This window comes from Chelonoidis abingdonii, chromosome 3 (assembly GCF_003597395.2).
Source record: "Chelonoidis abingdonii isolate Lonesome George chromosome 3, CheloAbing_2.0, whole genome shotgun sequence".
In the NCBI taxonomy this organism is placed as follows: Eukaryota; Metazoa; Chordata; order Testudines; family Testudinidae; genus Chelonoidis; species Chelonoidis abingdonii.
In genome coordinates this window covers 69269031-69295167 of record NC_133771.1, presented here as the reverse complement: position 1 = coordinate 69295167, position 26137 = coordinate 69269031, and the positions used below count along the sequence as shown (strand labels likewise).

The 26137-nt window shown below is 41.6% G+C and overlaps 1 long non-coding RNA gene across 1 annotated transcript in view; it reads left to right on the top strand.

Annotated features, from left to right (window-relative positions):
- Nucleotides 1-26137, top strand: part of LOC116839367 (uncharacterized) — a 43343-nt gene that overhangs the window by 15359 nt on the left and 1847 nt on the right. The window contains exon 7 of the long non-coding RNA XR_012655509.1: nucleotides 25793-25982. This is a non-coding gene — a long non-coding RNA (uncharacterized LOC116839367). The remainder of the gene's footprint in view (nucleotides 1-25792; nucleotides 25983-26137) is intronic.

Here is a 26137-nt window from a genome sequence, read left to right as displayed (position 1 = left end):
TGACAGTCTGTACCAATATTCATTGGATTTGAATGTTGAGGTTGTTGCAAGCCAGTAACGGAGAAGTTAAAGCTACATTAGTCAGTTTTATTGTATTTTGGCCTTTAATACATGTGAGAATAAACCATGTGCCTTTAGCAGTGTTTTTCTTACATTGCTTGAGAACCAAGTTTGATTTAAGGATATTAGTATTTCTTAACATGTGATAATGGAATAACTTTTTCTGTCTCGGTAGCTGCTGTCATTAAAATAGTTAGACCCTGTGTGCAATCCTTTGTGCAACTGAACTTAAACTGGTAAAAATGAGAATGGGAGCTATCAAGTGCTGTATGCTAATCAGCTCCCTCCTGAAGCCAGGCTGTGGAAGATGCTGATAAGGATTGTGCTCCATGGACAAGAATGCCTCTCCTGGTGTCAAACAGTTTAGGTGCCTATAAACTGTTTCTTATGAATATTGGGCAACTGCAACTGGGGAAGTGGAGATGGTACCTCACATGTTTTGACCTGGGGGTTAGCATACTTTTATAGGGTAGGGACTGAGTCAGACCCACATTCAATTGTCTTCTGCCTGAGGGGAAGAAAGGATTAGAAAAGGGTTCTGTGCACTTTGGGAGAATTTCCTAATGGCTGAACTGGGGTAACTCTGATAGGGATCTCCCTAAGTGTGTCCTATTAAAGCTGCTCTGTGTATAGCTCATCATTGGAGAGTGGACATTTCCTTCCTAGCTCATGTGTGGGTGCTCTGACCATCAGGCTGAAAACTCATTGGGCAAAATTCAAATAGCTTCAGGCAAGATAGGTGGAGAGTACCTTCCCCCCCTTTGTAGAGCAGTGGGGCTTATGTAGGAGCCAGGTCTTCAGACATCTAGTGAAGCTGCAGAGCCAGAAACTTTTGCAGCACAAATTTAGGTGTCAAGTGATGTTAGGCACTAGCTGAGCAGGGGTTTTGTGGATTCTAGTGGTGCCTAAATTGGGTTTAGGCACCTTGCTATCTTTGGGCATCTGGTCCTCTAATGCCCAGCACAAAGCTTCAGGATAGTGCTTTGTGTTGAGAAAAATTTGTTGTCCTTAGACATTATCCATTAAAATGATACATTCCCAAAGTAGAGGTGGAAACTTAGAAATGGATTTGGTAGAGTCTGGACAGAAATAACACTAAGGAAGAAGCATATGGAAATAAGACATTACATCGCATACCAAGGTCCTTTGTTTTCTCAGTTGGCCTGTGGCAGATGACCTGTTCCATTCTTTAGTCCAGAGGTTTCTAAACCTTGGGACCAAGACCAAAATCATTTTCACCCCCTTCCCGCCTAAGAAAAAAGTCACTAGGCAACTACTGGGACCTACATCAGGAAAGTCACACTCCTGTAGAGGTGAGAACTGAATTTCATTTGCAGTTATGGGCCATGGGCTGGAATATAAATTTGTGATATATTCCCTTCCCCTGCTACAGTAAAAGCCATTGGCAGCACAGAGGCTCTCACAGCTCCCTGCTGCCAAAACTCACTGAGACAGATAGCTACATTCTGCAGTGTGGATGCAGCTTGCTCTTCACTACATCATGTATCTAGACATATTCTACATGCTGCCACAGTAGCATGCTGTGTAGCCATAGCTAAGAGCCATTATTTCAGACTGCCTGCAGACTCAGGAAGACAACATTGTGTTGACTTACAGTCATTTCATATTTGTGACGTTTTCTTTGCAACCAGGAGAGGTACAACCAGTTTCAAAACCCCAAAACTTAGTTTCTGCTGAATTTGAATGTCATGTGGGCCACAAGTATATAAACTGTGTTAGATCCAGTCTTTGTGCTGAGCATTCGTCTTCCCTCACCTATGGGAAGTTAAAGGAGAATGCTCTTCTTTTCCTGCAGTTCTTCCCTGCCTCTGATATTACTTTTCTTTCCTACCACTACTCAACACCAAGTGAAATACGGAGACACAATAAGCCTACACTGTTTGTAGAACTCAGGTAGCTCTGCAGTTTATTTACTTGAGAGCAGCAGGGGATTTGGGGAGGACTGATATGCTGCAGCAGAAGGATTGGGTCTTCTCCCTTCTGATAATCCTCTGCAGCATTTCCACAAGTTGTCTTTCACCTTGCATTGCCTTCCCACTCCCATCTTCAGTACATCACCCACTGACAGGGCTGTTTCTGACTAACCTCAGTCTTGTAACCTTGCAGGATTTTAGTCACAGCAGCAATCACAGTGCTGGTTTTGTGATTCGAGGTGGAGGATAGTTGAGGTTAAGTCATTCTATCTCTGGAAAGAGGCTAACAGGACTGAAATATAACTACTCAGCTAACTGAATAAAGGGTGGAAGTTTGGGGAATTCAAAATAAGTCTTTTGTCTATTTTGTGAGATTCCTAAAGAGGGAGAAAGCTGAAATATAATATGTTAAATGAATGTAATTAGTGCCATATTAACGTGAGACAATTCTCACCAGTTTTAGCTGCTTCCTGATTTCTGTACTAGAGTGAGTGACATCACAAGTACCATAAACAACATTTTGAAGGAAATATTTCATCCTCAAACCCTGTTTTCATTTGCTTTATTAATTTCTCTCCTGATGTGATCTTACAAATAACGCCTGCTCTTCTTGCATTCTATAGGAATGGGGTGTAATTTTGTTAAAATACAGAGCACTATACATTTGTAAATAACTATTTTACTCTAATCAAACATGCACATTTCACTTATCAACTATTAGCAAAAACTTGTATTTTTAAAAAAGCAACTACATTTAAACAATTATTGCGTGTCTGGTTTGAATCTGACTCTTCTACTTGGGGAAATACTGTTACTATTCCTGAAAATTGCCTATCTTCAATTCCAAAGAACAGAATGAAGAGACATTAACTTTTAAGTTGCTGGTCTGACACTGAGGGGACATTGGTTAGAAAGAACTAATGTCTCCCATTGCACACATCATTCACATAAGCTAAGGGCAGACTAGACATTAAACATTTAGTGGGCAAGAGCAAGTTAACACATGAGAATATAAATTTTAAATGGTAATAATATAGCAGATACCATGATGAAAAATTTAATTGCAAGAATCCTATTACAGGGAGCCAGGCCTGGATTCTTAAGAGGTAAAAGTTCTGAGATCAGTGAAAATACTGAAAAGGATATGAAAGGGGCAAAAAATTGTGTTCAGGTATCCTGTCCAAGCAAGTTTTGAAATATATTTAAATTTCTGCATTTCTTTCTGGTTTATGTTTTATAAAGTACTTGCTTATTTGATAGCTGGTAAGGAGGGCATTCATTATGGTGTATGTTAACATTGTGTTTCCCCCATTCTCCATCTAGACGTAAAATGTAAGTGCTCAGAAACCACAGCTCAGATGAGAATCCGAAGGTCACTTCTTAACTTTACTCTGCTTTCCCACATGCAAGTGTTAATAACAAAAAAGCACATAATCACATATATAATTACAAATATACAGCTTTACAAATATAATGGCCAAATTCTGCCACCCTTATGCACACTGAGTAGTGCTGTACATCATGAATAGTCCCATTGATTGCAGTGGCACTAATTCCAGAGGAAGGTTCTTCTCAACAGTCCTTCTGGGTCAATGGAAGATCTCCTGTGATTGAATTTTAACTTCAATATACTTCATAAAGTAAGCCTCGCTAAACTAGGATAGTCATATCAAATCACTGAATATGTTTTATGATTAATATCTGCATGCTTGAATATAGAGAGCAACAAAATAACACCACAAATAAAGAGCAACTGATATTTCTTCAAGTGGCTCTGCATATTTCCATTTCTGTTGAGAAAGTCGATAAGGAAAAGTTATTTGCTTATTCCCATAATACAAGAAATAGGGGTCACCAAATGAAATTAATAGGCAGGAGGTTTAAAACAAATAGAAGGAAGTTCTTCATCCAGCGCACAGTCAACTTGTGGAACTCCTTGCCTGAGGAGGTTGTGAAGGCTAGGACTATAACAGTGTTTAAAAGAGAACTGGATAAATTCATGGTGATGAAGTCCATAAATGGCTATTAGCCAGGATGGGTAAAGAGTGGTGTTCCTAGCCTCTGGTCATCAGAGTATGGAGATGGATGGCAGGAGAGAGATCACTTGATCATTGCCTGTTAGGTTCACTCTGGGGCACCTGGCATTGGCCACTTTCAGTAGACAAATACTGGGCTAGATGGACCTTTGGTCTTATCCGGTACAGCCGTTCTTATGTTCTTTTGCGTAATGCACTGCTTGGTGCAGTCATCTCAAAGAACTTGGGTTACAAATAATTAATACTCATTTTCTTTCAAGTTTTGTATCTGTAATAGTCCCAGAACCCTAACATTTAAATAAAATAAATTCATTTAAAAATACAACTTTAACATCACTTCACATATGTATTCATGCTAATCGTAATGTAAAATAATCAGCATCTGTAATGCACTTGATAAGCTCCATCCGCATTTTGAGAGTTGGCCCCTATCAGAAGACAGGATACTGGGCTAGATGGGCCTTTGGTCTGACACGGTATGGCTGTTGTTATGTTCTTATATTAGGATAACTTGCCTCTGTAGCAAATTAAGCTAAAATAATTAATGTACAGTGAATATCAGAACTATAGAATTGTCACATGATTTCCATCAGAAACACAGATACCATATGAAACATAAAATTATATAGAAAATATTAAAGATAGCATCAACATTAGGGGAAAAACCCCCTGAAATGTAGATCTTTCACATTTGATGGAGGTTTCCTGTCCACCTATTACCACAACCAGCCCTCCATATCCTACAATATCAGTTTCTTGAAGTGATTGTATATGTGCATTCCACTCAGTGTCCGTGTGCCCAGTGGTACCCATTGGGCAGCTCAAGCTTCCCTGCTGCCATGTGCCAGTGCATGCAGGCACAAAAGGAGTAGCTGTCCTTAGCCCTTCTCAGTTCCTTCTTGCCCTAACTGATGGAAGAGGGGTAGGAGGGTAGCTCATGGAATGGACATGTACAACACATTTTGAAGAACAACAGATAGGGAGCAGGTTAGTAACCTGTTTTTCTTTGAATGATTGCACCAGTGCATTCCACTCTTGGTGACTTCCAAGTTTCAGCTATGTTTTATGTATATAAAGTTTTTTGGACTTTTTTCCCTGTTTTGGGTTTTTTCTATTCACAGTACTGAGGTATGCCCCACTCACTGGGTTTCAAGCCATGTGCTTCTTGTTCCAGCCCTGTGCCAGCAAATGACCCACACAATAGCTGCCTAAAGTGCTTGGAGAAAGCATTGGGAAGGACGAATGCCTTTGCAGGTATAGGGAGGCTAGGCTGAAGTTCATGCTGACAGAGGTGGCGTTTAGGCCACCATTGGAGCCATCCCACTCTGACTCGGTACCAAGTGCTGCAGTTTCAGTGAGAAGTGCACCTACAGCTTTAGTAGAATCCTGGCACCTTTCTTCCTTGCCCATACCAAGAAAAAAACAAAGCTTCCAAGGAGGCACTAGCCAGGGTTAAGTCTCCCCCCTCTAAATCAGATAAGAGGATTGAGAAGGAGTCAAGTAGAGTGCACCTGAAACCACTCCACCACCAAATTGGTGCCTAAGTCAGCATCATTTGTTCCAGCTGTTAAAGGAGCACCGTTAAGCCTGGTGCCAGAAGTGGAACCATCAACTTCTTTGGCACTGCAACGAGACCATCTCGGTGCCAACTACCCCAGAGGTGTTTGCAATGGCAAGAAATCTCTGCTTCCTGCCCCACCCACCAGCAATTTAACTGCAGTTGCCTGCTTCCCGGACAGGCAGGCCTTTGGTACCATCCAGGAGAAGCCTGCAATGATGGTATCACTCCACCCATCTCCAGGCTCTTGACACCAGTTCCTGGTACCAAGTGGATCATCCCCACCATGGTCAGAGGTAGGGGACTCTTTGTCGTTGGACTTGGAGGTGGGTTTTTACATCTCACAATCCTGAAGCAGGATCCTCCAGTCTCCTCAAAGATCCTGTCTTCTGACCTATCAGCATGTCCCTTCAATGGGACCTGCCAAGGGAATGTGGCCAGGGCAGTGGGGCCATGCCCCATACCAGTGGCTGTTTTGGAACCCTTGGGGTTTTCCTACCGCTTCCAGATCTTCCCCACACCATGCGTACTCAGTGCCTTCATCTAGAAGAGCAGAATCTATGCACTGAGTGCCTCTGTCTCCAGAGTCTGATACCTTGCCTAGTAATAAGCATGAAAAAGAGGGTCCAGAGCAACTGCTGATAGAAGAGATTTTGCCCCCTCCAGTCTTGGTTTCCTCTTTGTCCTTTCCAGATGAAGCCATTTTATCTGGGACAACTTCACCCCTACTGATGATTTTAAAGTTTATCAGACATAGTTAATGAGAACGGCTGCAGACTTAGGTGTACAGGTTAAGGTGGTTAGGGAGTCCTTACATGGCTGTTAGACATTTTGTCATTTGTGGGTTCCACTAGGGTACCTCTGCCAATTAACGAGGCAATACTAGACCTTATAGAGGTTTTATGTCAGACTCCACTCTCTTTGTCTCCCACCTCTAGAAAGATAAAAAGAAGGTATCGTGTCCCCTACCAAGATTTTGACTACCTTTATACTCACCCACATCCAGGCTTATTAGTTGTTATGGCAGCTAATGAGAGAGCGCAACAGGGACATGAGACTGCCACCATCCAAACCAAAAGATGGTGAGAGGCTAGACTTATTCAGCAGAAAGATGTATTCAATGAGAGTTTGCAATCATGGCTTCCACAGTTGCCATGCATAGATCATCCTCGTTGCAGTCTACTGGTCTTCCTTATGAAGTCTGAAATACCATACAGGACTTTCTATTTGAAGGTTATTCTCTAATCTCGGACTAGATGGACGGTAATCTCCATGGACTTAAGGAGAGCCACCTTAAAGTCCTTAGGTATATACACACCTGCCCTAGTTAGGAAGCACTATTGGCCACAGCAGATGCACCAATATTGCATACCTTTTCCTCCACAGGAATTATCAAAAACAAGGTCCAGGGGTTACAGGCATAGACCTCTCCCTCCTGCTGGTTTCTTTCCAGCTCCACTCCAGGCCCTTCAAAACACCTGGGAAGTGCAAAGCAGTTATTTTGATTGGCCATTCAAGATTGACATACCAGTCTCCATCTCTCCAGTCTCAAAGTCCCTAACTATCTTGTCCTGTTTCCACAGTGCTTCATCCCAAATTACTTCAGACCAGTAGGTCTTGAGCACTGTAAAAGTGGGATATACCCTCCAGTTTGCTTCTAGCCCTCCCTCTCTGTCTCTCTTCAGGGTCCACTCTCATTAGAAACTCCTCATCCAGGAAGTACAATCTCTCCTTCACTTGGGAACCAGAGAGGAGCTTCCATATGATCTCAGAGGGAAGGGTTTTATTCCCAGTATTTCCTAATCCCAAAAGTGAAGGGGAGAGCAGCATTTTAGAACAATTTTAGACCTGCGTCAACTCGATACATTCTTAGACAAAGTTTCTCTTCGTCACCTTAGCTTCTATTATCCCTTCCCTGGATCCTGGGGATTGGCATGCCACCCTTGACTTAAAATATGCTTACTTCCATGTGGCAATCAATCAAACTCCAGTTTCTAATAAAATCATTACTGGTTCACTGTACTGCCTTTTGGCCTGTCAGCAGCTCCTAGAGTCTTTACAAAGGTCATGGCCATAGTAGCTGCATTCCTCCATAGATCAAGAGTTCAAGTTTTTTCCCCTGCCTGGACAACAGGCTCATCAGGGGGCAGTCCAAATGCAAATACAGAACAGTGTTGCCTTAATCCCGTCAATGTTCAATGCTTTGGGACTGTTAATCAACACAAAAAAATCTCTCCTCACCTTGGTAGAGAGGATAGACTTTATAGGGGCTGTAATAGGCCCTGGCTTGTGATGAGTCTTTCTTCCAGACTTCAGGTTCCAGGCAATCCAATCAATTGTTGTAGGTTTGAAAGCTCATCTGGTCACAACAGCATGAAACTGTTTGAGGCTTCTATATCACATGGCCTCTTGCCACCTATGTTCAGTGTGCAAGACTGCACCTCCGAACTCTGGAAAGCTGGCTGGTATTAGTTAGACTCAGTGGTAAGAGTGCCCTCCTATGTCCTCACAACCCTAGAGTGGTGGTCAAATCCAGCCAAAGTACGTGTTTATCCACCCACAAATGACTCTTATGCTGATGACAGATGCTTCTGCTCTGGATGGAGAGCCTATCTAGGTTCTCTACAGACACAGAGTCTGTGGTCCTCAAAGGACTTAGCTTTACATGTCAGTGTCAGAGAACTGAAAACTGTCAGAATGGTGTGCCAAGTATTTTTGTCACAGATCAGAGGAAGCAGCCTATTAGTCGTCACACAACAGTGTGGCAATGTTTTACCTCTACAAGGAGCAGGGAGCCCACTTTAAGTTACTTTATTCTGGGAGCTCTGTATTGCCAACTCAATAGATCTAGAAGCATCTTACCTGCCAAGGGTACAAAACGACCTGGCAGACCACCTGAGCAGATCATTACAAGTCACCATGAGGGGTCTCTTCGCCCAGATGTGGCCATATACATCTTCCAGCAGTGGGGGCTTCCCCAAATGAATGTGTTCATTACAAAGTCCAACAGAAAGTGTCAGCAGTTCTGCTCTCGGTGGGGTCACTGCCCAGGTTCTATAACGATGCCTTTTTAATGACATCATCAGGCAGACTTCTTCCCACTTTCCCACCAATCCCACTCATTCACAGGATATTTCTAAAGATAAGATAGAACTAGGCCAGAGTCATATTTATAGCCCCAGCCTGGGCCCATCAGCACTAGTTCTCTACTCTCCTGGTGCTGTCAGTGAAACCTCCAATTTCACTTCCACTACAGTTGGACCTAATCACTAAAGATCACAGTCACCTACTCCCCTGAGCCTACAGTCCCGTCACTTAACTGCATGGATCCTCCATGAGTAGACACTAGAGAACAGGCTTGCTCAAAAGACATTCAAGAGGTCATGCTAATTAGTAGAAATCTCTCTAAAAGAGCTACCTACTTTGCAAAATGGAGGCATTTCTCCATCTGGTATTATCAGTATGGGTATCACCGACCAGTTCTTCAGTTCAACATATTATGCCTGAAATACCAAGGTTTGGTAATTAGTTCCATCTAAGTACATACGGCTGCCATTTCAGCATTTTATCCTAAAATGGACAATTCTGTTTGCTTCATGGACATATCCATAAAGTTTTTAAAGAGTTTAGTAAAATTATACCCACAAGTGCAACACCCCATTCCCCTGTGGCAGTGGTTCTCAGCCTATTTACCACTGTGGGCTGTCTACATATGCTGCTCTCTCTGTGTTATGTGGGCCGCATCCACACAATATATATACTACTGGTGTGATCTTGAGGATGTGACATGGGTCGCAACTGTGTGCTGATTGGACTGCAAGCGGGCTGTGGGCTGCAGGTTGAGAACCACTGCTCTGTGGGATCTAAACTTAATATTATCAAGACTTCTGGGTCCCGCTTGAACTGCTGGTATCTTGTTGCTGCTGCATCTATCAACGAAGGTGGTAGGGGGAGCTCAAGCCACTCCCTGGGTACAACTGAGGGAAAAAGTTTCTGATGGGTGTGAACTGGGCATACCAACACCGAGGGAATGTGCAAGTGCAACACATCTTGAAAAACAACAGTTACAGAACAGTTTAATAACCAGTTTTTCCTTGAAATCTTCATATAAAGTTGAATGTATAGTATATTTTTATAACATCATGATCCAATTTTTGTGTGTGGTTCCATTGTGAGAAGTACCCACAAAAATAGCAGAGTGTGGATTCATTGTTATTGTTTTTTAATAATTGGCATATCAGATTTACTCAGTTAAGTGTATGCCTATATTTATTACATATATACATAAAAATATTTTTTGCCTAACTTCGGTCTCTGCATGGTCAACGTAAGGTTTAAAAGGTAATTTAAGTTCTTTCCTTCTTTATCAACACCAGTAAAAGATTCCACAGACCAAATTCTGTCCTGAGTTATTCTTTTGAAAACCTGTTATCTTTAAATTAAGTCCTTAGTTAAACCTGTGTAATCTTCTTGTATCCAGTGGGGCTTGGATAGGTGCAAACTAGTTCAGGATTTTTTTCTGCAGATTCTTTTTGTTGGTGATGATGCATGAACCAGGAGAAATAATTGTCTTTCAAATTGCAGGCTTAGTATGCAGAGTTGGCATGAGGAATGAACATGGGAACTGTATCCCTCCTCCAGCCACGTGCCATTTTTAGTCCCTTCTCAAAGCAAAACTGCTATTTAAAAACTCTGTTGATAACATGCAAAAGGAATAGAATTGTGTTCTCTTAGTTGTGTCAGCTCTTTGCAGTGATAATAGAAGTAGAAAGTAGTAAAAACTTTTGTCACTACAGTAAATATAAAACTCAGTGGCTTGTGGGAGTGAGTTTGATTAAGATGGTGCCAGTTTCAGATAGAATCATAGAACTGTAGGGGCGGGAAGGGATCTCAAAAGGTCATCTAGTCCAGATCCCTGCACTGAAACAGGATGAACTATACTAGTCAAAACGCTGACAGGTTTGTCTAACCTGTTCATAAAACTCTCCAATGACAGTGTCATAAACAGATGGTTAAGGGTTAATGCCTCTTTTACCTGTAAAGGGTTAAAAAGTTCACCTAGCCTAGCTAACACCTGACCAGAGGAACCAATGGAGAAACAAGATGTTTCAAAAGGAAGGAGGGAAGTTTTTCCTTTGTTGAGAGTTTTCAGTTTTAAGCCAGAGTGAAAAAGATTAAGGAACCAGCCTCTTATCAGAGTAGTAAGTTTTAGAAAGGAATAAATAGGTTTATGTTTATTTCTTTGTAACCTGTCTTATGCAAATAGAGGTAGAATCAAATTGGGTATTTTTTTTTTGTGTAACTAAATTTGTGCCGGGAACATCCTCTGTGTTTTGAATCTGTTGTCTGTGAGAGTAGCTGGACGCTAATCTCTCCCAGATAGTTTTCTTTATACCTTTTTTTCTTTAATTAAAAGCTTTTCTTAATACCTGATGATTTTTCCTTGTTTAAGATCCAAAGGATTGGATCTGGACTCACAGGGAATTGATGAAGGAGTCTCTCAAGGCTACCTAGGGAGGGGAAGGTTTTTGGGGGAAAGGGAGTGATCCAGACACTGAAATTCTGGATGGTGGCTGTGGTACCAGATCTAAGCTAGTAATTAAGCTTAGAAGTGTTCATGCAGGTCCCCACATCTGTACCCTAAAGTTCAGACTGGGGAAGGAACCTTGACAGACAGGAATCCCACAACCTTTCTTGGAAGCCTATTCCAGTGCCTATCCATATAATTAGAAAGTTTTTTCAAATATCTAACTATAATAGGGTCCTTGATGGGCTGGGTCCCTAGTGGTTAGCATCTACCCTATAGTGGGGGCAGTAGTAAGGGAGAACCCTGGCCCACCCACTGCTCCAGGCTCTGATGCAGGGCACTAGGAGGGTCAACAGCATTTGGCCTCCAAGGGGACCCTCTGAGTTACCCTCCCTGGGTCACTTCCTACTGCTACTTTCCTCCTTCACCTTCAGGTCCCAGTTGAGGTAGAATAAAGAAAACAAACCATCAGCCCTAACCAGAGTGACCGGATAGCAAATGTGAAAAAGCGGGACGGGTGGAGGTTAATAGGCACCTATATAAGACAAAGCCCCAAATATCAGGACTGTCCTTATAAAATCAGGACATTTTTAAAATCAGACCCAACTGGGGTCAGCATATAGTTCTGTTCCTTCAGGGAGACTTCTGGTGCCTTTGTCAGGAACCTTCAGAGTAGGACTGTCCTCTTCCCCAGCCTTCCCCCTTCTGAGCTGTGTTGTTCCCTTTTCAACCCTTTCTGTGGGCTTTGGAGGGCAGGAGGGGCAAAGCTATCTAGGCCCAATATTGTCTTTTAATCACTTCCAGCCCAATGTGGTATTTGTATACCCCATCACATTAACCTAAATCTCACTTGCTGCTGATTAAACCCATTACTTCTTGTCCTATTTTCAGTGGACATGGAAAATAGTAGATCACCATCCTCTTTATAACAACCCTTAACATAGCTGAAGACTGATCAGGTTCCTTTTTAGTTGCCTTTTCTCAGGACTCAACATGACCAGTTGCTTTAGTCTTTTCTCGTAGGATGGGTTTTCTAAACCTTTTATCATTTTTTGTTGCTTTTCTCTGGATTCTTTCCAATTTGTCTGGTTCTTTCCTAAAGTATGGAGCCCCAAACTGGACACAATACTCTAGCTGAGGCTTCACCAGTGCCAAGTAGAGCAGGACAATTACCTGCCATGTTTTACATACTATACTCCCAATAATACACCCCAGAATATTAGCCTTTTTCACAAGTGCATCACACTGTTGACTCATATTCAATTTGTGATCCAATATAACCTCTAGATCCTTTTAAGCTGTATTACCACCCAGCCCATTATTCCCATTTTATAGTTGTGCATTTGATTTTTCTTTCCTAATATAGTGCTTTGCACTTGTCTTTATTGATTTTCTTCTTGTTGATTTCAGACCAATTCTCCAATTTGTCAATGTCATTTAGAATTCTCATCCTCTCCTCCAGAGTCCTTGCAACCCCTCCCAGTATGGTGTCATCTGCAAATTTTATATGTATACTCTCCCTTCCATTATCTAAGTCATTAATGGAAATGTTGAATAATAGCAGACCCAGGGCAGACCTCTGTGGAACCCTAGTAAATACATTCTTCCAGCTTGACAGTGAACCATTGATAACTGCTCTTTGCATATAGTTTTTCAACCAGTTATGCACTGACTGGCATGCTATCTGGAGTAACTCATGACCGTGGTGCCTACCTCAGGGCAGACAGTCAAAAACAGGGCATACATCACAACTCATGGTATGTTCTATACAGTAAAACCTCAAAAATACAACCACTTGAGTTACGGATTGACTGGTCAACTGGAGACCATGTGAAACTGGAAGTAACCAATCTGCCAGTAGGAGAGACAAAAAAACCCACAACAATTACTGTACTGTGCGTGTATTTTATCTTAAAGGTAAGCACATCTGGGCTACCTGTCCCCACCCCTACATGCAGAACAACCTCTTACAGCAAGATGTGGGCTGCCAGAGCCAGCAGAGCAGGAGCAGGGCTGGGGTCTGCATGGCTTTCATATCTTGGCCAGGAGGGGGACAAGATGTTTTTACTCCCTCTCCCCTGGCTGGAAAGGGGGACATGCAGTTTACAGACACACACATACACCCCTCCATCCCTGCGGGGAGGAGGGAAAACTTGCAATCTCATACCAGTGCTGAGTAGGGAGCTCAGCTACTGCTGAAGCCTGGCCTGGAGTGTCGGCTGCTGGACCTGGAGCCCAAACTGCACTTTGTTCAGAGTTATGAACATTTCAGAGTTATGGACAACCTCCATTCCCGAGGTGTCCATACTTCTGAGGTTCTACTGTAATAAGATTTCACCAACCCAGTAACAAATGTGAATCCCTGGATCCACTACATCAGTCTTACCATGGAGTCACAGACTGTCCCCTCAGACTCTCCAGTCTATCTTGCCACCCAGTGTTAGAAGGGGAAAAGGACGGAAAGGCAAAAGGAGGAGTGTGTGTGTGTGTAAAGATAAGAGACCCTTATGCTTTCTGTCTCCCTAGGTTCAGCCTCCCTGTCCAGTGTCTGTCATCTGGTGGGATCCCTTCTCCTGCATGGAGGACCCCTCCTACCCTAAATAATGAGGAGTCAATTAATAAAAGTAAAATCAAATAAAGCGTACTGAAGGGTTTATAACAAAGAGTGGGGCAAATAAAAGGGGAATAAATAGCAAAATGGCGCAATACAGTGATTACCCCCTCAAGCTCAACCCTATAAAACAAATACATAAAAAAAACCTTCACAGATTAAAGCGATGGCGGGTGCTTGGGACCTCAGTCCTCTAGCTAATGGCAAGCCACTGGAAGGTAGCTCCAAGAAGTCACTTGATGTTCCTTAGGGATCACAGGAAAGCAGAACAGATAGGACACTCAGGAGCTGTTGTTTCTTCTCCTTCTCTCTACAGGTGAGGAAGCTGTTGGAGGAAAATCCCTAACCCTTCTATCACTAAGATGGTTAGATGCCTGCAGGTAAAACCCATGACTGTCCCTGGCTGCCACACAGATGGACAGCTCTGAGGCCCTGTATGGGGCAGCCTTTTATATACTTGCCTGGGAAACGCCTTAGGAAAAACCAGTTCTGACTGGAAGTTGTTTACAACTCCAGGAGAAATAAAAGAGCAGGAAAAGTAATCTATAGCTCATGTGAGCATAAAACTCTATTTTGGAACCAACATGGATTCCTGTAGTCACAAAACATATAAAAGTGAACCCAACCTAACACCAGGCAAGCTGGATCTAGTGATAAATAACGACTTCCAGCAAAAACCATAAAATATTCAGGTTGCTTCTAGTTCCAAGAGACCAGTCACTTACCCTAGGTCAATGGGTACCCTAGATCTTACACCAAAGGCAACACCTGTAGCCAATCCTGTCATAAACTAGCTACATATTTATTAATTAGGAAAAAGAAATGCGAGTTATTTATAGGTTAAAATATGTAAACAGAGACAGACAAATGAGTTGTAGTCTAAAACCTGAGTGACAGAATTGTAGTGATCTACCAATTCAAAATGTCCTTCAGGATAGGACAAGCTTCCTTGCATGTAGCATTTCCAAGATCCAACAAGGCCATTCACCAATCCATTGTACAGTAACCCCTCGCTTAACAATGTAGTTATGTTCCTGAAAAATGCTACTTTAAGCAAAACGATGTTAAGTGAATCCAATTTCCCTATAAGAATTAATGTAAATGGGGGGGTTAGGTGCCAGGGAAATTTTTTTTGCCAGACAAAATAGATTATATACATATACAGTATAAGTTTTAAATAGCTTTAAACAAACAATTTAATACCGTACTCATCAATGATGATAGTGCAGCTTGGTTGAGGCAGGGGCATAGCGGGGTCGGGGAGCGGGGGCTTGCCCAGTTCCATCTGCCCAGCACTCCTGCCAGGGAGCGGAATCAGGTGCTTGCCCACTCCCCAGCTGGAATGCTGGGCGGGGAAGGTGGGGTAAGTCCCAGTGCCCCATCTCCTCCCCCCGACTGGAACGTCAGGCAGAGCAAGGCAAGCCCCTATGCTCTGATCCCATTCCCTCGCTGGAATGCTGGGCGGAGCGAGGCAAGCCTCCATGCTCCACTCCCCAGCTGGAATGCTGGGCAGGCAGAGTGGGGCAAGCCCCCTTTGTCCCGACCCCGGTCCCCAGTAGGAGCACCGGGCAGGCAGGCAGAGCGGGGGCAAGCCAAACAATGTTATCATGGAACGTTGCATGACTTTAAACGAGTATGCTCTCTAATAGATCAGCAACCTAATAATGAAACAATGTTAACTGCAGTGACTTTAAGTGAGGACTTACTGTATTCCAGTTTTCCTTGGCCCATCTGATTTTGATATTCTTCTGGATCAAGGGAACACGCTTCCCATCTGAGTTCACAAGTTTAGAGCAAACATTTTCAAAATTATAAAGCATAAATTACATATTTCCCTATAGCAGGGAATACAGATATTACAAATAAGACTAATACATGCAGCAACTTACAAACATTCTACAGAGTCTAAACATTAAGTACATTCTTATAAGGCTAATACCGTTTTTGAGCAACACTAAGATATAAGTGAACTGGTCTGGTCTCCAGCAACGAGTTTGTCATTTCTTAGCTAATGCCTGCAGTCTTTGCAAGAACAGGCACCTGGCCTGCCAGCGTCATGCCCACCATATAGCAATTTTATCCAAAAATCCTCAAATTAATCCAAAACAACTTTTAAATGTAGACAAGCCCTGGGGGCTTGCCTACAGAGGGAGTTGTTAAGAAACAGCTGCTATTCCTGAATAACCCCATGTGTGGACCCTATTATTGCAGAATAAGCCCTGGTCTGCACTATGAGTTTAGGTCGAATATAGCAATGTTAGATCAATTTAACCCTAAGACTGTTCACACATTTGGGTTAAAAAATTAATTAAATCTAATTCAATTATGTCTTTAAAAGGGACTGATCAGTGAAAAATAATGTGCTTTTGTCTCCAGTTGATAAATTTATTTTATGAAAATTAGAGTAATTGACTTAAGCCCTGAATCTGCAAACATATGCTTAACTTTATTTGTATGTATAGTCTCATTGAATTAAATGGTAATACTTAACTGAATAAAGTTAAGCACATACTTAGTTTGCAGGATTCATAGATTCATAGACTCTAGGACTGGAAGGGATCTCGAGAGGTCATCGAGTCCAGTCCCCTGCCCTCATGGCAGGACCAAATACTGTCTAGACCATTCCTGATAGACATTTATCTAACCTACTCTTAAATATCTCCAGAGATGGAGATTCCACAACCTCCCTAGGCAATTTATCCCAGTGTTTAACCACCCTGACAGTTAGGAACCTTTTCCTAATGTCCAGCCTAAACCTCCCTTGCTGCAGTTTAAGCCCATGCTTCTTGTCTATCCTAAAGGCCGCACAACGCTCTCCCTCCTCCCTCCACTGAACCCTTTAGATACTGAACACTGCTACTTCCCTCATCTCTCTTTCAACAAACAAACTCAATTCTTTCAGCCTCTGTTAGGTCATGTTCTAAACCTTTAACATTCTTGTTGCTCTCTTCGGATCTCTCCAATCTCCACATTTTCTTGAAATCGGTGCCCAGAACAGACACATAGCCAGTTGAGGCCTAACCAGCGCAGAGTAGAGCGGAAGAATGACTTCTCGTGTCTTGCACAACACACCTGTTAATGCATCCCAGATCATTTGCTTTTTTGCACAGCTACACTGTTGAGTCATATTTACTTGTGTCCACTATACCCTAATCCTTTCTGCATACCTCCTCCTAGACAGTCTCTTCCCATTCTGTATGTGTGAAACTGTGTTCTCTTCCTAAGTGGAGCATTTGCATTGTCTTTATTGAACTCATCCGGTTACCTCAGACCATTTCTCCAATTTGTCCAGATCATTTTGAATTTAGACCCTGTCTCCAAAATCAGTTGCAATCCTTCCAGTTTGGTATCTCTGCAAACTAATAAGCATACTTTATGCCAATGTCTAAGTCGTTGATGAAGTTATGAACAGAGCCTGTCCCAAAACAGACCCCTCAGAACCCCACTTGTTTATACCTTCCACCAGGATTGAGAACCATTAATAACTACTCTCTGAGTATGGTATCCAGCCAGTTCTGCACCCACCTTATAGTCCCCATCAAATTGTATTTGCCTAGTTTATCGATAAAATATCATGCGAGACTGTAGGATGAGAGCACAAGTTTTTAGAGAGAGATTAAATGTATGAGGCACAGAGTTTGATTTTTTTTTAATCAGGTTATTGTTGCTTGTATTGTTTAGCTATACAACACACAATCCCACATTGTTAATCTTACAAGATGCCAAGGACTGAATAGATTTGGAACTGAACTACCGTCTAATTCAAAGAGATGGCTCGTGCAGTTCAGATTGAGGTGAGTAGCATGGAGAAGCTTGTGCTGCTGCAACATGCTGTGTTGTCTATGAATAGAGAGTTTCTCTCCCAACACTATGAGCTAATGTTTCATCAGTTCAAATATAATTGCGCAAGTGAGCCTACATTTCCAATGAAATTTGCTCAAGTGAGAAATCATAGAATCATAGGACTGAAAGGACATCAAGGCTCCAGTCCAGTCCTCTGCACGTGCGAGACTAAATATATCTAGATCATCCCTGAAAGGTGTTGTTTAATTTATTCCAGTGCTTAACCAATCTGACAGGAAGTTTTTCCTAACATCTAACCTAAACTGCCCTTGCTGAAATGTAAGCCATTGCTCTTGTCCTATCCTCCGAGGTTAATGAGAACAATTTTCCTCCTTGTAACAACCTTTTATGTACTTGAAAACTGATATCAGGTCACTCTGGTCTTCTCTTCTGCAGACTAAACCAATTTTTTCAATCTTCCTGCACAGTCAATTAACATGACCGTACATTGTGTGTAGAGTGAAGAATTACTTTTTGTGTCTTGCTTACAACTTCCTCGCATACACCAAGAATGATGTTTTGCTTTTTTTGCAACAGCTTACACTGTTGAGTCATATTTAGCTTGTGCCTGTTATGACCCAGATAGAAAATGTGGCAAAAGACCACCTGGCTATAACCATGAGATCTTGCATGACCTACAAAAAAAAGGAGTCATATAAAAAATGGAACTAGGTCACATTACAAAGGATGAATATAGCAAACAACACACAGGAATGCAGGGGCAAGTTAGAAGTCAAAGCACAAAATGAGCTCAAACTAGCTATGGAATAAAGGGAAATAAGAAGACTTTTATCAATACATTAGAAGCAAGAGGAAGCCAAGGACAGGGTAGGCCCACTGCTCAGTGAGGAGGAGAAACAGTAACAGGAAACTTGAAATGGCGGAGATGCTTATGACTTCTTTGTTTTGGTCTTCACTGAGAATCTGAAGGAAGTCTAACAAAGTGAATGCTTATGAGAAGAGGGGTAGGTCTAGAAGATAAAATAAAAAAAGAGCAAGTTAAATCACTTAGAAAAGTTAGTGCCTGTAAGTCACCAGGGCCTGATGAAATGCATCCTAGATACTCAAGGAGTTAATAGAGAGGTATTGAGCCTCTAGCTATTATCTTGGAAAGTCATGGGAAACGAGAGAGATTCCAGAAGACTGGAAAAGGGCAATATAGTGCCATCTAAAAAGGGAAATAAAAAACAACAGAGAAACTACAGGCCAGTTAGTTTAACTTCTGTGCCAGGGAAGATAATGAGGCAAGTATAAAAAGAAATCATCTCCAAAATTTGGAAGGTGTAGTGATAGGGAATACCCAGCATGGATTTGTAAAGAACAAATTGTGTCAAACCAATCTGATAGCTTTCTTTGATAGGATAACGAGTCTTGTGGATAAGGGAGAAGCGGTGGATTTGTATACTAGACTTTAGTAAGCATTTGATACGGCTCGCATGATATCCTTATCGATAAACTAGCAAATCCAATTTAGATGGGCTACTATAAGTGGGTGCAGAACTGGCTGGATAACCGTACTCAGAGAGTAGTTATTAATGGCTCGCCTGCTGGGGGTATAACAAGTGGGGTTCTGCAGGTCTGTTGTGGACAGGCTCTGTTCAATATCTTCACAACGACTAGACTGATAGAAAGTACGCTTATTAAGTTTGCAGACGATACGAAACTGGGAGGGATTGCAATGCTTTGGAGGACAAGGTCAAAATTCAAAATGATCTGGACAAATGTGGAGAAATGGCTGAGGTAAAACGATTGAAGTTCAATTAAAGACAAATGCAAAAGTGCTCCACTTAGGAAGGAACAATCAGTTTCACACATACAGAATGGAGAGAGACTGTCTAGGAAGGAGTATGGCAGAAAGAGATCTAGAGGTCATAGTGGACCACAGCTAAATATTACTCAACAGTGTGATGCTGTTGCAAAAAAAGCAAACGTGATTCTGGGATGCCATTAACAGGTGTGTTGCTAAAAAGACACGAGAAGTCATTCTTCGCTCTTACTCTGCGCTGGTTAGGCCTCAACTGGAGTTGTTGTCCTGTTACTGGCACCGCATTTCAGAAAGATGTGGAGAAACTGGAGAGGTCCAGAGAAGAGCAACAGAATGATTAAAGGTTTTGGAACATGACCTGTGAAGGAAGGCTGAAGGAATTGGGTTTGTTTAGTTTGAAAAGAGAAGACTGAGAGGGGACATGATAGCAGTTTCAGGTATCTAAAAGGGTGTCATCAGGAGGAGGGAGAAAACTTGTTCACCTTAGCCTCTAAGGATTAGAACAAGAAGCAATGGGCTTAACACTGCAGCAAGGGGGTTTAGGGGCTGGACACTAGGAAAAAGTTCCTAACTGTCAAGGTAGTTAACACTGGAATAAATTGCCTAGGAGTTGTGGAATCTCCATCTCTGGAGATATTTAGAGAGGTTAGATAAATGTCTATTTCAGAATTGGTCTGACAGTATTTGGTCCTGCCATGAGGGCAGGGGACTGGACTCGATGACCTCTCGAGGTCCCTTCCAGTCCTAGAGTCTATGAATCTATGAATCTATTCCCTTTCCACAGTACTCCTTCCTAGGCACTCATTTACCATTTTGTATGTGTACAACTGATTGTTCCTTCCTAAGAGGTGTACTTTGCATTTATCCTTATTGACTTTCATCCTATTTACCTCAAACCATTTCTCCAGTTTGTCCAGATCATTTTGAATTTTAATTCTACCCTCCAAAGCACTTTCTACCCCTCCCAGCTTGGAATTGTCCACAAACTTTATAAATGTACTCTCTATGCCATTGTGTAAGTCATTGATGAAGATATTGAATAGAACTGGACTCAGAACTGATCCCTGTGGGACCCAACTTATTATGCCCTTCCAGCTTTACTGTAAACGATTGATAACTACTCTCTGGGAATGGTTTTCCAACCAGTTATGCACCCATCTTATAATAGCCCCATCTAGGTTGTATTTCCCTAGTTTGTTTATGAGAAGGTCATATAAGACAATATGAAAAGCCTTACTAAAGTCAAGATATACCCCCTCTACTGCTTCCCCCCATCCACAAGGTTTGTTTCCCTGTCAAAGAAAGCTATTAGGTTGGTTTGATAAAATTTGTTCTTGACAAATCCATGCTAACTGTTATTTATCACCTTATTCTAGGTATTTGCAAATTGTTTGCTTAATTATTTGCTCCATTATCTTTCTCCGTACTGAAGTTAAACTGACAGGTCTATAATAAGAACAGAAGAATATGAAAATAGCCATACTGAATCAGACTAATGATCCGTCCTTCTAGCCCAGTATCCTGTCTTCTGACATTGGCCAATGGCAGATGCTTCAAAGGGAATGCACAGAACAGGGCAGTTATCAAGTGATCCATCCCGTATCATCCACTCCCAGCATCTGGAAGTCAGCAACTTATGGACACCCAAAGCATGGGGTTGTATGCCTGACCATCTTGGCTAATAGCTGATGGACCTATCCCCCAGGAACTTATCTAATTATTTTTTTAATCTAGTTATAGTTTTTGCCTTCACAACATCCCCTGACAAATTCCACATGTTGACTGGGCATTTTGTGAAGAAGTACTTCCTTTTGCTTGTTTTAAACCTTCTGCATATTAATTTCATTTGACACCTGGTTCTTGTATTACGTGCAGGGATAATAAATTCCCTATACTCTTTCTGCACACCTTTCATCATTTTCTGGACCTCTTTTCCTCCTCTGTCGACTCTTTTCCAAGTTGAATAGTCCCAGTCTTTTTAATATCTCCTCATATGGAAGCTGTTTCTTACGCCTAATCATTTTGTTGCCCTTCTCTGTATATTTTCCATTTCTAATATATCTTTTTTTTAAATGGGGTGACAAGAATTGCGTGCAGTATTCAAGGTGTGGGCAAACCATGGATTTATTTAGTGGCAATATGATACTAACTGACTTTGTATTTATCCTGTTCCTAATGGTTTCTAACAAACACTCTGTTAACTTTTTTGACTGCTGCTGCACATTGAACAGATGTTTTCAGAGAACTATCCATAATGACTCCAAGATCGCTTTCCTGAGTGATAACAGCAAATTTAGACCCCTTAATTTAGTATGTATAGTTGAAATTGTGTTTTCCAATGTTCGTTACTTCACATTTATCAACATCGAATTTCATCTGCCATTTTGTTGTCCAGGCACCCAGTTTTGTAACTCGTTGCCGTCTGCTTTGGACTTAGCTATCTTGAGTAATTTTGTATCAGCTGCAAACTTTGCCACCTCACTGTTTCCCTTTGTCCCAATCATTTATGAATATGTTGAACAGCACTGGTCCCAGTACAGATACCTGTGAGAGACCGCTATTTACCTCTTTCCGTTCTAAAAACTGATAATTTATTCCTACCTTCTGTTTCCTGTTTTTAATCAGTTACTGATCCATGAGAGGATATTCTCTCATTTTTCCCATGACTGCTTACTTTGCTTTGGTGAAATGCCTTTAAATACCTTTGGTAAGGGTCCTTGTCAATGGCTTTCTGAAAGTCCAAGTACACTATATCCAGGACCATCCATGTTCACGTTTGTTGACCCCTTAAAGAATTACAATAGATTGGTGAGGCATGATTTCCCTTTACAAAAGCTGTGTTTAGTCTTCCCCAACAAATCGTGTTCATTTATATATCTGAAAATTCTGTTGTTTACTGTAAGTTTCAACCAATTTGACTGGTACTGTAATTGCCCAGATCACCTCTGGAGCCTTTTTTTAAAATTGGCATTACATTAGCTATTCTCCAGTTAGCTGGTACAGAGGCTGATTTAAGTGATAGGTTACATACCACAATGATAGTTTAGCAATTTCATATTTGAGTTCCTTCAGAAATCTTGGCTGAATACCATCTGATCCTGGTGACCTATTACTGTTTAATATAACAATATGTTCCAAAACCTCCTCCATTGATGACTCAGTCTGGGACAGTTCCTCTGATTAGTCACCTAAAAAGAATGGCTCAGGTGTGGGAATCTTCCTATGACATCCTCTGCAATGAAGAATGATGCAAAGAATTAATGTAGCTTCTCCACAATGGCGTTGTCTTCCTTGAGTGCTCCTTTAGCACCTCAGTCATCCGGGGGCTCCACTGGTTGTTGGCAGGCTTCCTGCTTCTGATGTACTTAAAACATTTTTTTGCTGTTAGTTTTTGAGTGTTTTGCTAGTTGCTCTTCAGATTCTTTTTTTTTCTGGCCTGTAATTATACCTTTACACTTCACTTCCCAGAGTTTTTGCTCCTTTTTATTTTCCTCACTAGGATTTGACCTCCAATTTTTGAAGGATGCCTTTTTACCTCTAACCACTTTGTGTACTCTGTTGTTTAATCATGGTGGCATTTGTTTGGTTCTCTTACTATTCTTTTTCATTTGGGACTATACATTTAATTTGAGCCTTTATTATGGTGTTTTTGAAAATTGTCCATGCACCATGCAGCATTTCACTCTTGTGAGTATTCCTTTTAATTTTCATTTAACTAGCTTCTTCCTTTTCATGTAGCTCCCCTTTCTGAAGTTAAAAACTACTGTTGTGGGCTTCTTTGGTATTTCCACCAGGATGTTAAATTGAATTACCATATATTATGGTTGCTATTACCAAGCAGTTCAGCTATATTCTCCTCTTGGACCAGATCCTGTGCTCCATTTTCTATTAAGTCTATTAGGACTAAATCAAGAATTGCCTCTCTCATTGTGGGTTTCAGCACTAACTGCTGCAAGAAGCAGCCATGAATGGTGTCTAAAAACTTTATTTCTGCCTCCCATCCTGAGGTGAAATGTACCTAGTCAATATAGGGGATAGTTGAAATCCCCCATTATTATTGAATTTTCTAATCTCCCTGAGCATTTCAGAATCACCATCCTGATCAGGTGATCGGTAGTATATTTCTACCCCATACTCTTATTATTCAAGCATGGAATTTCTATCCATTGAGAATCTGTGGTACAGTTTGATTCATTACAGATTTTTACTGTTTGACTCTATGCTTTCTTTCAGCTACAGTGCCACTCCCCCACTAGCATGACCTATTGTGTCATTCTGGTATATTTTGTACCCTGTTATTGGTGTCCCATTGACTATCATTCCAGCAAATTTCTGTGATGCCTATTATATCAATAGCCTTGTTTAATATCAAGCACTCAAGTTCACCCTCTTCATATTTAGACTTCTAGCATTTGTATATAAGCACTTATAAAATTTGTCTATTTTTAGTTATCTGACTTCATGTGATATAATTGAATGGGACTCTTTTTCATTTGACTATTTCTCTTCAGTTCCTACCTGTATTTTATCTACTTCTGTCCTCTCCTCTTTACTACGATATAGAAAATCACAGTTAACATATCCTCCCCTATCAGCTGTCTCTGTCCTAATCCTGTGCTTCTCCGCACCTGATGACTTTCCTCCAGCACTTGGTTAAAAATTCCTCAGTGACCTCTTTAATTTTACATGCCAGCAATCTGGTTGCATTTTGGCTTAGGTGAAGCCAATTCTTCCTGTGTAGGCTCCTCCCTTCCCAAAAGGTTCCCCAGTTCATAATGAACCTAAACCCCTCCTCCCTACACCATCATCTCATCCATGTATTGAGACCTTGCAGTTCTGCCTAATTGACCCTGCATGTGGAACGGGACACACGTCAAAGAATGCTACCATGGAGGTTCTGGACTTTAATCTCTTACCTAGCAGCCTAACTTTGGCCTCCAGGACCTCTCGCCTACCTTCTCCTATGTCATTGATACCTACATGTACCACGTCCAGACTCCTCGTTACGCTACACATAAGTCTGTCTGCATGTCTTGAGAGATCTGCAACCTTCATACCTGGCAGGCAATTTACCATGCAGTTCTCCCTGTCATCACAAACCTACCTATCCATTTCTAATGATTGAATTTCCTATTACTATTACCTGTCTCTTCCTAATAACTGGGATTCCTTCCCCGGGAGAGGTATCCTCAGTGCGATAGAGTACCATGATATCATCTGGAAGGAGGGTCCCAACATTGGGTCATTTCCCTCTGCTCCAGTTTGATGTTCTCCTTCTCTGAGAATTTCATTTTTTGCAACAGCCCAGAGGCTGTCAGAGGTGGGGCTGGGACCACTCTATTGTGTCCTGAAAAGTCTCAAGCTATATGTCTGTCTCTCTTAGCTCCTCCAGTTCAGCCACTCTGGGTCTCAAGAGCCTGTACTTAGTCTCCGAAGGCCCTGAGCTCCTTGCACAAAATCCAGACATACGCCACCTACTCACAAGGCAGGTAATCATACGTGCTGCATTTAGTGCAATAAACTGGATCGGTTCCATTCTGCTGCGGGACTTCTGCCTGCATTCATTTTACTTCCACAGCTATTTTTTGTTTTGTCACTTTTGTGGATGCCATGGTATGCATCAAATAGAAAGTGAAGACAAGATTGCTGCTACACTTAGTATTTGAAGGATTTTCATTCTTTAAATGTACATACTTTATAACTTTTTAAATATATGCCAGTGGATCAGAAACAAAATTTAGAACTTTTTGAAAACTGGTGAAAACCTAGTTTTTGCTTCTACTGCTTATCTGCTGTAATTGTTGGGCCTTCACATTCTTCTTCTGCTCGTCCTGTCTCAGGCCCTGATCTTGCACATGGGCAGACCCATATGGTCATACAGAGCTCTGCCGACTTCAGTAGGACTTTGTACAGGCACAAGTCTTTTTTTCACGTATTCGGCCTTAGATTCTAAGGAGACTCCAGGCACAAGCACAACTTTCTATATATTAGAGAAAGGCAATTAGCCACATGAAATAGAACTCTTGGTGAAGATCCCAAGATTACCAAGTGCTACTGTTGTAGAATACACACATTGCATACAAACATTTCTCATGTCTGTTTTCTTTCCCAGGAGCTGAAATCTTCCTTTTTTTGCAAGTTCACTTTCTGATTTCATCCGTCTCATCTTGGTCAGACCACATTCTGCTCTGTTACACTGATATTAATGCTAAGTAACTTAATTAAATTTAGAGGAGTTGCATGGGAGAATTCAACTGTTTCTACAGGAAAATTCAAGGTGTCAAATTTAGACCTGCTGCATGCAGCTACAACGCCTATGAAAGTTTCTTGGCCAAATTCAGCTGTGATGTAAACAATAGCATAAGTTTGTCAGAAAATGTGTTCTAGTGGCAAAGTTCTTTTAACTTAATCTGATTTCATAATTCTGTGTTTCATTGTGATTTTTTGATGGGGAGTAGGAAGAAGATGCTTCAAGTGAAGTTCCCCTCTGAAAAGTGAGTCTAAATGGGAATTTCTTTCTCAACACATTTGCTCCACGTGTATATTCAGTCATATCTGCTGAGTTTTTTATGAGAACATTAGTGACAAAAGTAAGTTTTTACTATTTCTGAGAGTACTGCAGAACTAAACAACAGTTATGAGTGAGAGGTGGTGTCGTAGCTTTCCTACTCCGATTTGAACCTTAGCGTTCATAACCTGAGAAGCTAGCATGAACCCCTCTAAGCTTAATTACCAGCTCAGATTTGATCTCGCTGCCACCATCCAAAAATTCCAGGGTTTTGGCTCCCTCTGGTCTCCCCAAA